This window comes from Artemia franciscana, chromosome 13, assembly GCF_032884065.1.
Source record: "Artemia franciscana chromosome 13, ASM3288406v1, whole genome shotgun sequence".
Classification (NCBI taxonomy): Eukaryota; Metazoa; Arthropoda; class Branchiopoda; order Anostraca; family Artemiidae; genus Artemia; species Artemia franciscana.
Genome location: NC_088875.1, coordinates 1,903,906 through 1,919,199, shown reverse-complemented (window position 1 = coordinate 1,919,199; position 15,294 = coordinate 1,903,906). Strand labels below are relative to the sequence as shown.

Below are 15,294 nucleotides of genomic sequence, written 5' to 3'. Positions count from 1 at the left end.
GAATAAATATATACAAGCCACCTGCCGAGTAGTTCGGCCTGGCTTCAAAATCGGCTACATAGTTCTTTTATCTTAACTGGCACATTGAATTTTCTGGTCGATAAAACGGTCTAAAAGGTAAAGGTTTCAAACTCCCTTTAAAAAAAAATTGGATTGTATTTATGCTAGAAGAAAGATCGAAGGTGCGCGTTTATTTCTTTATTTTTCCCATTGGTAGTCATATTAAATCAATGGTCCTAGGATATCGGGAGAGGGCTCGTTCAAACGGGACTTGGAAGTTCTATTGTCCTTTTTGAGTGACAGAAAATAATGAAGGGTAACCACCCTTCTTTTTCCTAAGATTGTAAGATCAAAATTTTGAAATAGCCATTTTGTTTATTATAGTCAAATGGTCCAGTTGCCATACCTTTGGGGATAACATGACCCGCCCTCCCACACCCTCCGGGGAAAAGACGGTAATTTATGAGATTTGTCCATTTTTTATACTTAATTTTTGTTATTGGGAAGTATAGAGATATTTTCAGGTGTTATTGATTAGCGCTTTCCTGAAAGCAAGAAAATGGAATAAATGTTGTTCTCTCACTGCTAGAAAAACCAACTATTAAGTGGGCAGTAGCTATCATCAATTATCACCCTTAGAATATTTATCCGGTAAATTTGCCAGTAATATGCTAAAAGCTTGGAACAAAAGAGCACAGAGGTGATTTTTCTGTTTGTTACAAGGTATTTTTTAAGCTTGCATAACAATGTTTTTCAATACGACCATGGTATGCATGCAGTAAACCGAGTGTTTAAAGGACAATTTGCCTTTTTGCTTTTATATAATATTTGCTTTCAGTGTAAAGGATGTGTCGACCAAGTTTTCACTCTTAGGTTAATAATTTAGAAGTGCCTTCGTTGTCAAACACCTTTGGTCCTCAGTTTACAGATTATGAGCAAGCGTTCAATTCTGTTGATGGAAGAGCTTTAGCAAAGGTCTTATCCTTATTGGTATACCAGACAAATACATTAAAACGATTTGTGCTATGTACAAGAATAATACTAATGCGGTTAAAGTAGGAAATGAGGTTAGCAGCTGGATTTGTATTAAATCAGGAGTAGAAGGATTGTGTTCTATTCCCCGTTTATATGGATCATTTGATGGACTTAGTCTTAAGGAGCACAAAAAAGGCAATTAGAGACCATGAAATCAAATGGGGAGATACAAATCTCCTGGACTTAGATTATGCTGATGATTTAAGCATATTAGACGAAAGTGTGAGGAAAATGAATGAAATTTTAGAGGTTTGCTAGTTCAGGGTGCTAGAATAGGTTTGAAAATTGATGCTAAGGAGACTGAGTCACTAAGGCTAAGGAATAAGTGAAGATGAAAAGGTGACGTTGGGTAAAAAAAAAAGATTGATTAGGTGGGTAGCTCCTTTTACCTTTGTAGTATTATTAGTAAAGACGGTGGTAGCAGTGAAGATGTTAAAAGTAGAATAGCCAAGGTTTAGGGTATTTTATCACAGTTAAAAAAAAGTTTGGAAGAATAGGAAGATAAGTCTGCTAACCAAGATTATAATATTAGAAACTAGAGTGATGACAGTGGTCAAATATGGCTGTTAACCATGGGTGCTCCGAAAAGCTGATGAAATTTTACTAGATATTTTCCAAAGAAATTGCCTGCGGATTGCTTTGGGTACCCGGCTGACCGAGTGTATTTCGAACAGTAGGTTGTACGAAAATGTGGTTCAATTCCGCTTTCTAGGGCTATAACTGGGATGGGAGGATATCATAAATAAAGATTTAAAGGAAATGAGAACTTCCTGGGAGGGTGTAAAGAGGGAGGCCTTGAATGAGTTGGGTTGGAGGAGGAGCTTGTGTAGTTGTGTTGGTCTCAGGTTCTTCGGTGAGTTGTTAGTAGTTGTATTAATAGTTTCAGTGAAACACTAGTCAATTTTACGACGATATGCCTGAAGGGGGTTGTTATTTTTGTATGTTCACAGAGCTTTATTTTGCTTTCAGCCTATATTTATGTGTAAGTTATCTGATATGCCGATTGTATTTCTTCCTTATTTTACCCATATTGGTGTTATAATAGGGCATAATAGGGTTATAATAGCGCTCGCTATTTTTGGACTATTTCATAGCTAGTGACTATGCCAGTTTAAACTGTACGTTTTTCTGGAAATTGGACGACCGTGAGCCACCCGTTGCATCTGGTCCTCATTTTTGCATGTAAATTTGAATATTTAGCACAAGACTTTGGAACTGGAAACAATCAGATAGTATTTACTTTAGATTTACCACTTTTTCCCTATTCTTTAGCCCTAAAACAACGTGTTGAACTAGCTGGTGCTGTGGAATCTGACAAACTTCCATTAGTTGTGCAACTGAATGACTACACAGACGACATTGAATTACAGAGAACAAAAATGTGGAATTTCTGTTTTAATAAATGGCCTAGTTGCCAAAGTACAATAGCATCTAAACTAAAAAAAATTCTGACTGCTAACTCAATTGGTTTACTCAAAAAACAAGTAACATATTAGCAGTGAAGACGTGAAGATAGTTTTGGTTCCTCTAAGTCCAAGGAAAGAAAAAGAAATTTCATTTCTTGTTGGAATGCTAATTGTGAAAAAGCTTGGTTGAAAAAAAAGAGAAATCAATATGCATGAAATCCAAGAATAAATAAAAATACAGAGGTGAAATAGGACCACTACATTAAAAAACACAACAAAAAACAACTATACTCCAAGAAACAAGAGAGGGATGGACAAAATTAATTGAAGAAAAATTTTCAATTAGGCTAATATAAATACAAATATATGGATAAAATTCTATTTGAGTGACTTTTTGCTATATCAGAAAGGGGCTAGGCTAGGAAAATGAAACTTTTAGGGATGGGTCTACAGGCTAAAGTTGGCTATATCCCAAGAAGATATTTTAAAGTACCCACCTCCACTCCTTCTCCCTCTAGAGAGCCATGAAATTTGCCTACATGACAGGTCTATACCTATTGAAATTTTGACAAAACAGCATTTTACCTTAATTTTCAGTTACCAGTTGCTTTTTCTCTGCCTTTAGCTCTGAAAATGCAATTCATGTTATTTGAGTAGAATTCTGACCCATATCAAAGTTTTTTCTCAAAATTTAGGAAATGTATTTGCATATCTTTAAATCCTTATAATTTAGGATTGAGCAAAGTTATGAAGCTGGAAACAATTTTGTCATACTTCATTTTAGCAAAAGATCTATTTTACATGGTTTCACTTTTATAACACACATATTTTTGAAGGTCATCAAAGGTCAGGGCCCTCTAAAGGGAGAAGAAGTGGAGGCAGGTACTTCAAAATACCTTCCCAGGACATACTTCAGCCTGTAGATCCATATCTAAAAGTTTCATTTTCCTAACCTAACCCCTTTCAGAGATAGCAAGAAGTCAATAAACTAGAATTTTACCAAGATATGTGGTAAAATTTCAAAATTTATAGAGGTAAAAAAAATCCCCCCAAAATTCCTGTTCTTTTCAGAAATGATGGCATGGAGTTCACAGCTCCAGAAAATAAAATGGAAATCCTCTTAGATAATTTTATAAAAATGACCAAGTGTTTCAGTATCAAGCACCAACTAATGTAACTACAGATAATAATAATAACCAACCCCAAATGGAACTGTTCACTATTGAAGAACTAGAAACTGCTATAAATAAAATAAGGCCTAGAGCACCTGGCCCTGATCTTACATAACTTAATGCTTAAAAATTTATCTAAGGAAGCCAAAAATATTCTTCTGAATTTAATATGTCCATTAAAGAACAATAAACTCCCAAAGAATGGAGAAATACATCCATAATCCCAAAACTTAAAGCAGGAAAGGATTTCTCTAGGCCCCTTTCCCTAACATCTTGCCTCTATAAACCAATAGAACATCTGATTAAAAATAAAATCCTTAGGCTTGTAATAAAACTACTACTACTACTACTACTAATAACTCACTGCAGCACCAAGCCGCCTGAGTGCAACACAGCTAAACACGCTCCTCCTCCAACCCAATCTATTCAAAGCCTCCCTCTTTACACCCTCCCAGGAAGTTCCCATTTTCTTTAAATCTTTATTTATGACATCCTCTCAACCCAGACAAGGACGTCCTGCTTTCCATGTAGCCCCAGATGGTTGGCCAAAAAGGACAATCCTTCATCTGCAGAATGTGGCCTAGCCATCTTGACCTTTCTTTCATTATAGCCCTAGAAAGTGGGATTGAACCACATTTTTTGTACAACCTACTGTTTGAAATATAGTCAGTCAGCCAGGTACTCAGAACAATCCATAGGCAATTTCTCTGGAAAACATCTAGTAAATTTTCATCTGCTTTTCAGAGCACCTATGCTTCAGAGCCATATCTGACCACTGTCATCACTGTAGCTTCCAATATTCAAATCTTGGTTTGTAGACTTATCTTTCAATGATTTTAAACTTTTTTTAACTGTGAAAAACTCCCTGAGCCTTAGCTATTCTGCTTTTAACATCCTCACTGCTCCCACCATCTTTACTAATAATACTACCAAGGTAAGTGAAGCTCCCAACCTGATCAAACCTTTTCATTACCTAATGTCACCTGTTCATCTTCACTTATTCCTAGCGTTAGTGACTTAGTCTTCTTAACATTAATTTTTAAGCCTGTTTTAGCACCCTGAACTTGCAAAACCTCTAAAAATTCATTCATTTTGCTCAAACTTTCATCTAATATGCTTAAATCATCAGCATAATCTAAGTCCAGGAGCATTTTTCCTCCCCATTTGATTCTATGGTCTCCAATTGCCTTTTCTGTGCTCTTTGAGATGAAGTTCATGAAAATGATCCATATAAAGGGGGATAGAACACAACCCTGCTTAACTCCTGATTTAATACAAAACCAGTTGCTAACCTCATTTCCTACCTTAAATGCAGCAGTATTATTCTTGTACATAGCACATATCACTTTAATGTATTTTTCTGGTATACCATATAACAATAAGACCTTTGTTAACGTTCTTCTATCAACAGAATCAAAAGCTTGCTTATAATCAATAAAACTGAGGACCAAAGGTGTTTGACAACAAAGGGACTTCTCAAATATTAACCTAAGTGTGAAAACTTGGTCAACACATCCTCTACCTTTTCCAAAACTGCATTGTTCTTCCCTTAAAACTTTGTCTACAGCATCTCTCAGTCTAAAAAGTATCATATTATTCAGTAATTTGCTATCTACAGAGACCAGACTAAATGGTGTGAAACAGGCTATTAGGCTGGATGACTCTTTCTGCTACCTAGGCCTAATTTTTAATAGTAAAATGACATTGTTGAGATGTATAAAGTATTTGGTAATACTAGGAAAATATAATCTGCCTACAGAAAAGGGGTGCTCCTTATAAGCATATTAGTAAAATTATAAAGGCTGTTATTGTTAGTAAGTTTGATTATGGTAGCTTTATGTATAGTGATGTTAGTCAGAAGTATCTAAAAGGTTAGATACAGTGTTCAAGTGTACTTGGGCAATCCATTTGCTGCCTAAATAGTACCCCTATTCCAGCAATGATGGTTGAATTGGGGGGTTAGCATGCTTAAGCTATGACATGATAGGTTACTTGTGAAGTATTTCCCTAAAAAAGCTAGTTTAAACAAGGATACAATTAAAATAGAAATTATAAATAATTACAATAGTGATGTTAGATTTAGGATAGAAATACTCCAGCTTTTTATAGGTGTTATAATTTGCCATTAAATGGGAGCCCAAATATAGTACCCATTATTGAGATAGTTTTTGAGGAAAAAATATTGAATGAATTATTTGCAATAAAGAATAATGTGTATTTTCCTGTACCTGACCATGGGATGATAATAACTTGACTCTTAAACATGACTGGCTTAGATAAACTGACCATTTAAGAAACCATATACAAATTTTTACTGATGGTGCCAAGTCAGATAAGGGTGCTGGTTGTGCAGTGGTGGTCCCCAGTATTTCAGTTTCATGTAGCTTTAAGTTACAAGGCAGCATGTCTATTTTTTCAATTGAGATGATTGCTATATATAAGGCATTGGACTTTATTAAGTCATATGAGTATGCTCAAGGTTGGATGATATGCTCTGACTCAGCATCAGCCCTTAAGTACCTGATAAATGAGCATGAACCTAGTCGTTAATTAGTTGGTAATATCCACCAAATAGTTAGGTCATTAGAGCTTGTGGGAAATAATATACTTCTGGTCTGGGTCCCAGCACATGTGGGAATTACTGGAAAGGAATCTGCTGGTATAAAGGCAAAGTGGGGTATTCTAAATGGTCAGAGTATAAGTGTAAAACCCACTCAAAATGAATATTTTGCATGTATTTATAAGGTGTTATGTGATTGAGTGGTCAATAATTATATTAGAAATTGCATAAATCCAATTTTAGAACTTTATGACTATAAGGCAACACCTGATGGACTTGTACATGATATTATATCTGTTGCTGTTGCTGTTTTTAGATTGAGGACAGCTCATGCCAAAACCCATCCAGTTTTACATAAATGGAGGAGAGTTAGCTTGCCCTTTTGTGATATTTGTTATGAGTATAATGATGTAAGGCATATTCTTGTGAAGTGTACAAAATATGAAGTACAAAGAAATGTGTTTAGAAACCAAATTATAAAGTATTTTGTTTTATTTACAATGAGAGCAATCCTAGGTCAGGCTAAGTCCCCTAAGTGGGTCCATAGAAAGACTATGTGTTGTTGACTAGGTTTATAAAAAGTTGTAATCTGCATAACATTCTCTGATCTTTTAAGTTATAAAGTATTGACTTTTATATTCATTGTACTGACCTTTTTATTTTGTCTTTATGTTTCCTTTTATAGATGTTAATTGTAGTAACTGTATTAACTTCTATTTTTACTCTATCAACCTTTTTAATTTTTTTTCTGGAATTTTAGCTTTATTTAAATTTGAGTATGTTTGTTTTCATAGATATTTTAAGCAATAATAGCAAAGTAGAGATGTGGTATACATATCAGTGCCAGTGATGTAAGCAAGAACACTCTGTACAGTGTCCTAGTACTCTCCCAAAATATCTTAAGTGTAGATGTGGCCTGTGCCAAAATTTTATTTTGCGTTTTTCAAAGTGATGTGGCTTCACTAAGCCCAAGTTTTAAAAGAGGATTGCATGTAGGCTATATGAGCAGTTGATTTGCTCAAACATCAACTAAACAACAACACAACAAGAATCAGATAAGAACATTGCTTCTTCAAAAAGGTGAAACATCCTGTTTGAAGGAAGTTTTGGTTTACAATAGACTTGGCCTCCTTAATAAAATAATAAGTTTTAACCTGGGCCAGGCTACTTTTAAAATAGATGTAGGCCTAGGCTATGTAAAGCTGCTTTCGTTTTCCTGCTAAACTAGAGTAGATGTGTAAATTTGTTCTAAGCCAGCTTAAGTACTTCAGCATAGACTTGAGAAGATATATTGATACCTGTCGTGCACTGATATCTAGAACAATTGCTTTTCTTGAGGCCAAACAATTCCAATGATTTAAAAAATATGAAAATTGGAAAAGTGGAAAATTGGAATATGGAATGTTACAAAACTAAGAAATAGTTACTGCCTCAACATTTTGATTGACAAATTCAGTCAGTTTGAATTAGACTTATTAGGAGATTCAGGAAATTGTATCTCAGGGGAAGAAAGCATGAAATAATGTGGTATAGAATTCATTTACTCATGCAGGAAGGATAGGGCACTAAGAGAGAGAGTAGGACTCATGACAAATAAAGAAGCTGCTAAGTCTTATTTAGACTAGGAAGATATTAATTGTTCATTTTATGATTAAAAATACAGGCCATCAGTTATAGTAGAATATGCCCCTGTAGATTTTTTAACCTCAAGGTCAGTAGAAATAGGATAGATAGTATCATATCCTAGGTAAGTTTGTTTTAGGAAAGTAAAACAGTAATGACTGCTGACTACTGCAATTTTGTAGGTATAACAATCTAGTTATGACCAATACAGTGTTTGGTCATAAAATGGCCCATAAGTTAATGTGGTATTCATGTGATGGTAAGACAGCAAACCTTATTGATTGTTTCATTGTAAACTCAAGACTGGCAGGATCCAGTCTGCAATATACTGTGGTTTATAGTAATACTGTTATTGATGTAAAGAATAAAGATCACCAGCTTATAGTGTCTAGGATTAATTGAAAGCTAAGATTTTGGAAGGGTAACTACCTCATGGGAAGTTGTGATGTTGATAAACTCCAGGAGGTTAACTTGAGAGAAACTTTCCAGGAATGGTTGTATACTTAACTGGAGAGTTTAAAATTTGACAATGTTAAAGGTGGATGGAATAATTTTAGGAAAACAATTTGTGAAGTTGGTGATGGTGTCATAGGGAAGAAAATTTTGAATGCAGCTAGTAGTGTTAGTGAAAAAGCTTTATCTTTAATAGAAAGGAGAAAGAGCTTGTACAAGAACTATCTTAGTGATAGATCATATGAAAACAAAAGGAATGTAAGTAAAGTGGAGAAAGCATTAAAATTGTGAACCAAGAAGGTAGCCTATGAAGTGGATGCCATGGATAAAATTGCCAAGGATCTGGAAGATGTAGCTACACAGTATAATTGTAAAATATTGGACTTGTATGTTAATAAATTGAGATGGAGTAGTCCATCAAGACTTATTCCACTTTAAGTTATGGATGGGGCCACAATTGGCTATAAGAAAAGAGTTAAAGAGAGATGGGTAGAACATTACATGTGCTGAACCAAGAAAGAGTTGTAGGAAAGATATAGAAGAAGATGAAGAAGTTTGTGATACCTAGGATGTGTCTGAAGTTTTGATTTGTTAAGAAGAATTTTTGGTAATCCTAAAAGAATAAGAAAAAAATAAGGGCCAAAGTGCTGATGCTGTGGTAAATAAGTCTCTTAAACATGATGGATCTGAGGTTAGAAATAAGTTACTGAAGTTTAGGAATATAATTTTTCTAAAAGAAAAAACTAATAATTTTGAAAAAACTGTAATTTAACCACTGTATAAGAAATGCGATAAGAGTGAGCGTAGTAATTATAAAGGTATTAACCTGGTTTCTGGAGCTAGCTAACGACTTAGTATTATGATACTTTTTAAACTAAGAGATGCTGTAGACAAAGTGATAAGAGAAGAGCAATGCCATTTTAAAAAGGGTAGAGGATGTGTTGACCAGATATTCACTCTTAGGTTAAGAATTGAGAAGTGGCTTAGGCCTATTTATGAAATACATTTTGATCTGATTTGTATAGATTATGAGCAAGTGTTTGATTCTGACAGAAGAGCTTTAACAAAGGTCTTATCATTGTATGGTATATCAGACAAATATATCAAAGTGATTATTGCTATGTAAATGAATTACACTACTGCAGTTAAGGTAGGAAATGAGGTTAGCAGCTGGTTTCTTTTATTTAATCAGTAGTTAAGTAGGGATGTGTTCTATCTCCCTTTATATGGATCATTTTGATGGACAGGAATAGTTAATGGAAACAATGCAGAATCAAATTGAGAGGAAACAAATTTCAAGAGCTTAGATTATGCTGATGATTTAAGCATCTTAGATGGAAGTATGAAAATTAATGTTAAGAAGACTAGGTTACTAAGGCTAGGAATAAGTGAAGATGAAAAGGTTACATGGGATAATGAAAAGATTGATCAGGTAGACAACTTCACTTACCTTCATAAATATTAAACATGGTTGAAGCAGTGAATAAAAGTAGAAAAGTAGAATCTTCATAGTTCAGTAGGAATGTTATCCCTCAGTAGGAATGAAAATTTTTGTATGCTAAACTCATTATTTATTTTATTTTGTGATGTGCTTCTGGAGGGAAGGTATGGGGGTACTTAGGCATCAACAGCGGAATTTTAAACTGATACTCTGTTCCACATACATCTTCAATCAAGCCCAAATTCTGGTCAAGCTCATTTATAATACTGTACAATAAGGTTGAATCCAGTGCTGGTGGAGAAATTTTTTTAGTTTTCTCCCCAACAGACCTTTACCCTAGTCCAGGTTTTTAACCTGATATTGTTAAATATTGGTGAGATGGCACTTATGCAAGTTTCATGTTTTTTCATGTTTTCATGAAACAACTTTTTTTTTATGTATTTATTGACCTATTGACCTTGGCATGTTTTTCGGACTTTAATTGTTGGATTTTGATTTGGATGTCGGTTGATTTGGATTTATTTTCAAAATTTTTTAATGCAACAAAATACAAATATTAGCCTCGGAACTCAGAACGATTTTTTGAAAGTTAGTAAGTGTAAGAGTTGTTGTTTTCTTTGCCAAGATTTTTTTTTATCCCAAGGACTTCTGTTAAGAGTACATTGTATAATAAAAATTTTGCATGCAAGTTACGTGGTAATGTTAATTGTAAAACAACCGATGTAATTTACCTATTAGAATGTAATTAATGCTGCCTACAATATGTGGGGGAAACAACTAATAATATATATAAAAGATTTTCTGGACACAAGACAACAGTTAATAAAGAAAAAACTAATAACTATCTAGTTCAACATTGTAATAACGGTACGTGTTCCATATCAGATATACTGTCACAATTTTAGAAAATTTAGAGTTAGAAAATTTAAATAAAGAAGAGAAGAATAATAGACTACATAAACTGGAGGATTTCTGGATCCATACTCTTGGTACAGCTTATCCTTTTGGGCTAAATGATCGTGTAGCAAAATATGGTGACATGTCTCATGTTGTTGTTAAATGTATTGATGGTTTTATGGATCATCCTTCTTTTACTTGTCCTACTAAACATTAAAAACGATCAAGAGGACATAGGAAAAATAATAGAAAAAATGAATTAGATTTGCATATGCTTTCTTTAGATCTATGCCAGCTACTTGAATCTAGGGGTATGATTTCTGTAATAAAATGTCTAAATAATTTATCCAAAAGGAATTTAATCAAACTTTTCTGGATTGTTCTGAATAATACAGCTCTTGAATATAATTTTAAAGTAATATGCGATACAATTTGCACTCTAACTAAAACGAAATTTATTCCAAAAAAGAAAAAGTTTGATAAGATTGGTAATAAGGAGAAGAGATTATATTTACCTATTAATTTTACTTGTAAGAAGATTGAAGATATTAATTTACTGGAAATTTAAATCAGCGGGATGTGAAACAGGCCCTTCCTTGTAATTTGAATTATAATGATAGTCCAGTTTTAACTTATAAATTTTCAAAAACTATTGGGCAAATGATTTTTAATTATAATTTGATACTTAAAAGATTAGATAGTGATATAAGTCGGAAACCGGTTTTTAACTGTAAGCAACTTGGCCCATTTGTAAATCCCACTTACAAACATGTTATAACAGGGGACTTGTCAATAATAAAGCAAGATGATCTTCAAATTATAATGAATAAAGGGGCTAATTTCCGTCTTTCTTATCATCTGAAACCATCGAGTGTTCTTGATAGCTTGGAAATTGATTTTGATTTATTTATTGATAAGTGGTGTAAGAAAGAGAATAAAAATAAAGAGAGTTTTCAAAGTTGGAAGAATTTAATTATTAGTAGAATACAAAATAAAATATATTCTAATTTAAAAAATAGTAACACTAAATCATTATTTTATAATGATAAGATAAAACAAGCAATTGCTAATCTACAGAATGAATTTGTAATTGTGCCGGTGGATAAAGCTAATAATAATTTTGCCATAATTTGTCAGAAGCTGTATTGTGATATCTTAAAAAGGGAGTTATGCACAACTAATGTTTACGAAACGGTTAATTTAGAGGATGAGAATTTAAGTGAAAAGACTGAAGAAATACTTTTTAAAAATTTTAATATTAAAATAAATGACAATGATAAAAAGTTCCCTTTCATATATTGGACTGTAAAATTTCGTAAGAATCCCTCTAAACCACGGTTTATTGCTGGAGCAGCTAAATGTCCAACCCGCATTGCTGCTACTGACCTCTCTTTAATTTTAAAGGAAATTATAAATAAACTTAAAACCTATTGTTCTGGTATTAGAAAAATTTCGAATTTTAATCCATATTGGAGTGTTAATGATTCTCTGCAGGTGATAGATTCTTTAACAATGGTTTCAGCTAAAAGAATTGAGTCTTTTGATTTTGCAACAATATATACTAATTTATCACTTAATGTAGTGTTAGATAATTTAAAAACGGTTATTAAGAAATCTTTCCTCTTATCTAGTAAGAGGTTCTTAAAATTAGACACTTATAATAAAAAAGCTATATGGACAAATTGCTTTAAGACTACAGTTAACTTGAGATGTTACAGCTTGGATATGATTTTTGATTTATTAGAATTTGTTTTATATAATACTTATATAAGATTTAATGGTAATTTGTACAAGCAAATCGTGGGAATTCCCATGGGGGGGGGGGAATGCCAGCCCATTTATAACTGACTTGTTTTTAAGTCAACTAGAATATAATTATGTGATAGATATGATAAAATATATATGATAAAAATATATATCCATCAGAGCTTACTTTTGAACCTAGTCATGGCGCTGGTCTTGAAGATCATTTCTTAGATTTAAACATTAATATTTCTGATAATAATAAATTAAGTTTTAAAATGTATAATAAAACGGATGATTTCGATTTTGAAGTGATTAATTTCCCATACTCTGAAAGTAATATACACTCAAATATCACATATTCGGCGTTTTTCTCACAGTTACTTTGATATGCAAGGATTTGTAGTAATTGTATTGATTTTAAAAATAGATGTAAAATCTTAAGCCAAAAATTGATATTAAGAGGTTTTTCTGCAAATAAATTAACTAGGCAATTTAAAAAATTTAGTTTTCATTATAACGAACTTTTAAATAAATACCAAAAGAATTATCTGGAAATACTTAAGGAAATTTTTGGTTAATTTTGTAGGTTCGCGAAATGTCGATGCAACGCCATCTATTTTGTGAATTGTGTATGTAAAAGAGTGGATTTTTCAAAAATAGCCACATGGTTTTAGTTCATTCAGGTTTTTCGTAAAGAGTTAATATTTGTGACTTGGTAAAATTTATCATATTTAGTTACTGCTGCTTAACAGCAGCACACCTACTGCTGCTAAACAGAGGAATATATTAACAGGATAAGCTTGTTTTGGTGTTACTTGGTTGTTCTACATTTGCTGTTGTTTTTATAGGCATGTATTTTGGGGGTGATACCTGACACGGGGATACCATAGGTATTCTGTGGTAGACACAACACTTGACTGGGTAGAGAATTTAAAGTGCCGAAACCCTATAGGCAAGTGTATTCTCCTGATGAGCCCTTGTGTTGGGTTGTTGCCTCTGAATTATTTGTCTTTATTGTTTTTATTGTTTGGTAAATGACGACTTATACTTATTGACGCCATGACTGCCTGTCCATGGATTATTCTTTATGGTTGATTTTGTATGGCTATGCTGTTTGACCTATGTGATTGTAGGGATGAGTAGTGTTAAGGCCTCATTCAAGTGCTGGTCTATATAAACTAAAACAGATTTTAGGAAAACAGTTTTAGGAAGACTAAAACAGTCTTCCTTTTCTCCTTCTGTCTCCCTGTTTTTTCTTTTTTTTCTTTTATTTTTAATGTGTTTGTGCTGTTGCATTGGTGATTTCTCTTTTCTTATATATATATATATATATATATATATATATATATATATATATATATATATATATATATATATATATATATATATATATACATATATATATATATATATATATATATATATATATATATATATATATATATATATATATATATATATATATATATAGCTGGCACGTAGGCAGGGGGGCCTTCGGGCCCCCCCCCCCGCCCCCCGAAATTTTGCGAAATGTTTTAATTTCCGAATGGTTTCTTGGGATTTTGGGATTTTGGCAAAAGTAGGACATTTATTAAGAATCATGTTTGAAGCCTTTTTTTTGTGATTTTACAGCATGGAATTATCCGATCACGTCACTGCCCAATTATTAACCCATTTTCTGTCTAACTTTTTACCGTCTTTGAAGTAGGGGAGAGTGGGGCTCGTGTAAACTTTGAAAGTAGTGAAAGTAGGTTAGATACATAATTACCAACAGGTCGGAAAAGAGTTCCGTACCTGGATAGTTAAAGGCTGACATGATGGAAAAGAGTTCCACACATGGGATATATGCCAACAGGTCGGAAAAGAGTTCCTTACCGGGGAAGTTAAGGGTTGAAGTAGGGGAGAGTGGGGTTGGTTCGGACGTGCGGTGAATCTGGACAAGCGCTTCTCTCTCTTCAGCGCCGTCTGCTAATCAAGAAAAAAAAACACTGTAAACCTGCATTCTATTTGCGTATGTAGTTTTGTTACCCCTCGTGCAGTCGTTTTGGAAATATTTGAAAAAAAAACAAGAAAAGGCATCCTGTATCTTCTTTAATTTGAGATTTAATTCAGCCTATATTAATAAACATTTAGCTTTCTTATTGCATGACACATTTGACTTAGATTTTGTTAAGTTGTTTCGATTTTGTTTTTTGGCGCCATCTGTAAGTTCTTTGGCGTAGGTGAGGTTTCAGGCTTTTTCTTTCAGTTGGGGTTGATTTGGACAACCACAGTGGGGTGCATTCGGACATTGTCCGAACCAACCCCACAATCCCCTAATTAGGGATTGTACTGTTATTTTTTTTTGTAAAGAGAGTTTTGTCTTTAAACAGCAAAATAGAATTATCCTTGATATAAGGGCGTTTATCCCCCCTTTTCAGGATAAAGTACAGCTTTTAATGGATCAATTTTGGAAACTATCGTTTTTCATTAAAATCAACGTGTTCGCAATAGAAGAACTACCCCCACAGCACCCATATTGCACTGTTTACCCTAAAATTTCCCTTTCAGTGGGACATAATAGATTAATCACTGGTTCTGAATCGCTATGAACATAACTTGAGCCTAAAACGCACTTTTGAGGCTTCAGTCTTCTTGCCCCCAACCGAAGTCTTTTTCTAGTTCCTTTTTCTGGCTAAAAACGATTGGAGAACAGATCGACCAACAACAAATGTGCCTTAGGGGTCCTTATATACCCAATTTCCACTGAATCAGCGTTTTAAAATCGCCATTTTGTTTAAAATGCTTGAAAGATCGGATTCAATGGCACCCATAGTCCCCGGAGCAACAGCTCTAAATTATGCCTTAATACTCTTAAAGAGCTAACAACACATGTTGAAATGAGATTCCTCCAGAATTTCTACGATTGCTTGTTTGATACACTAGACCAAAAAAAAAAAAAATGATAATAAAAAACAATGT

General features: G+C 33.4%; 1 protein-coding gene across 2 annotated transcripts in view; it reads left to right on the top strand.

The window, feature by feature from the left end:
* The first annotated feature begins 2,178 nt into the window (after nt 1–2,178).
* Nucleotides 2,179–15,294, top strand: part of LOC136034374 (transmembrane protein 65-like) — a 54,250-nt gene continuing 41,134 nt past the window's right edge. For both annotated transcript variants that reach the window (XR_010619169.1, XM_065715517.1), the window contains exon 1: nt 2,179–2,267. The gene's annotated coding sequence lies outside the window, so the exon portion shown is untranslated. The remainder of the gene's footprint in view (nt 2,268–15,294) is intronic.